Source organism: Schistocerca nitens, chromosome 2, assembly GCF_023898315.1.
Source record: "Schistocerca nitens isolate TAMUIC-IGC-003100 chromosome 2, iqSchNite1.1, whole genome shotgun sequence".
Taxonomy (NCBI): Eukaryota; Metazoa; Arthropoda; class Insecta; order Orthoptera; family Acrididae; genus Schistocerca; species Schistocerca nitens.
The window spans coordinates 364,630,257-364,632,973 of NC_064615.1; the positions used below are offsets into that span (position 1 = coordinate 364,630,257).

General features: G+C 42.7%; 1 pseudogene; it reads left to right on the forward strand.

Annotated features, from left to right (window-relative positions):
• The first annotated feature begins 633 nt into the window (after positions 1-633).
• Positions 634-751, forward strand: LOC126238667 (5S ribosomal RNA; annotated as a pseudogene).
• The last annotated feature ends 1,966 nt before the right edge of the window (positions 752-2,717 follow it).

A 2,717-nucleotide genomic window follows, 5' to 3' on the forward strand; every position in this document is an offset into this window, starting at 1 on the left:
CCCAGAGCACAAAGTACGTACATCGGTACTTCAGCAATACAGGAAAAGTCATACGTTATTAAAAACATTTCTTTCCTATAAAACAAAGCATCAGGTAGTTAATTCCAAAGAACACAATTAGAGCTCTTAAGTTAGGAAAAATGTTTCAGTTAAATGGCTTGTATTAAGTTTGTTGATTCCAATCGAAAATGGTTCAAATGGCTCTGAGAACTATGGGACTTCACTTCTTGGTCATCAGTCCCCTAGAACTTAGAACTACTTAAACCTAACTAATTTAAGGACATCACACACATCCATGCCCGAGGCAGGATTCGAACCTGCGACCGTAGCGGTCGCGCGGTTCCAGACTTTAGCGATTCCAATCAACTGTAGACAGTTACTCTTTTCTCAAAAGAGTTCAAGCCCACTTATTGCAACGAGCCGCGTCAATAATAACTTAACGTAACTTTATATATTACTTCGTTTGAATGTTGTATCTCAAACAGTCGTGACTAATCAGTAAAACAGTTGGTTAAATTAGAAGCAAATCTCATTGCATTAAGTAAGCGGCCGTGACCTTCGAATTAAACAGTTAGACTAATATCTCGAGCCTTAAGCAAGCAGCTGTTATTAATTACCAGCTAATATTCTTTAGCCAACGGCCTTGCCGCAGTGGTAATACCGGTTCCCGTCAGATCACCGAAGTTAAGCGCTGTCGGGTTGGGTTAGCACTTGGATGGGTGACCATCCGGTCTGCAGAGCGCTGTTGGCAAGCGGGTTGCACTCAGCCCTTGTGAGGCAAACTGAGGACCTGCTTGATTGAAAAGTAGCGGCTCCGGTCTCGTAAACTGACATACGGCCGGGAGGCCGGTATGCTGACCACGTGACCCTCCATATCCGCATCGAGTGACACCTGTGGGCTGAGGATGACACGGCGACCAGTCAGTAACGTTAGGCCTCCAAGGTCTGTTCGGACGGAGTTTAGTTTAGTTTTTAATATTATTTAACCAACGCCGGCCGTAACTGGCAAGTGAAAGAAAGAATTAGATTATATATTGAAAAGCCTACACACTACTTAATCTAACTTTAAATTACACTATGGACAACACACACACCCATACCCGAGGGAGGACTCGAACCTCCAACGGGGGCATCTGCACGGACCGTGACAAGCAAGGCACCCTAGACAGCGCGGCTACCACGCGCGGCGGAGAGAACGTCCAACAGCAATTTGGAATATGAGTATATGAATAAGAATATTTTTTAGGCAAGGACGCCCACAACTAACCAGTAAAAGAAGCAGTCTAAATATTTAGAAGCAAATAACACAGCATAAACAAGCAGCCACAACTCCGCACCAGCCAGCTTGGTACACAATACCAGGAGTGATGTTACTGACAAGGAAAACTCCCCATCACACCCCACTCAGGTTTTGTGGTAAGAAAAAAAAGAAGTGAACTGTCGAAGGATAGGAAGTGCAATATAAAGCAACCCGGAATAGCAATGTCGTTTGGTTAAGTGGTCAGCATGGTGGACTGTCAAGCAGGCGAACCGTATTCAAACCTCCCTCACGACACAATTTTTTTTTCGCTGGTTGCTACGAGCTATAAATTTGTGGCTGTGTCGTAGTGTAACGTCCGTTTGCAACAATGAGTTGTAAGGAAGGGACCTATAATGACAGTTGATTCTGCACAAGTACTGTATTAGCAGTCGAAAGGAAGTGGCTTTTTAATGGGGACCGCAAATGTTTGGTGACAAGGCGACAAGTCAACCGAATCCTCCACCGGTCTAGTGTGTCATACACGGCATTAGTGACAAAAAGTGTGGCATATGATCGGAATCTCTTACCGACGCATCTAATTTGCCCGCCTGGTGACAGAGATATATGTCTCTTTGCCAGATTTAGGTGTCCGTATGAATATGAACGTGTTCACTCCCAAGGAAATGATCAAAACATAGTAGTTTGTCACATAAGCTGCAACAAATGAACGCAACAGTGGTCACAATCACACAGTTTATCTGTGCTCTGTCAAAACTTATGTTTTTAACTTTTTTGAAATTGTGTTCCATTTCGGAAGTTTTGACCCTTGAATTCCTTTGTTGTAACATAGTTCCCACTCGTTAACTTATTTACTTATTTTTTTCATTTCTGTGAGACGTCTATGTGGTATTTCACCTGCTCTCACTATTCATCACGTTTACTTGCGACGGTAAGATATTCTTATCACATGTGTCACATTCTGTAACCAATGTGTAGTATGGAAACTGCCGAGACAACAGAAAGAGAACAAACAGTTGAATGACCGGACGGACAGTTCAAAATGCTCTGAAAAAAATTTGGAATAAGAGATCATTGAACACAGCTCGACCGCTTCAGAGACAAACATCGTGACGCTTAACCACGTTGCCGAGACTGTTGATAGTCGCTCAGTATAGCAATTCTTAAGCATGGACCGTTCACTGTTTTATTTTTATTTTTTTCACAGTTCATTTCACCTTTTTCCTGTTTCCACGCTTGATCCATGTTTTTTGACGGGCTATGCACTGAGCCATCTTACCACTAAATCTGAGGGGGTGCGATGTGGAGTTTTCCTTGTGAGAGAACGCCAAAGAACAACTGTATGAAACTATGAATAGGCCAATATTTCTTAGACACAGACGGGCGTAACTGACTGGTACAATAACTAATTCAATCTGATCTTCACAAGAAATACAACGTATTATTAACCAAGGAGTAA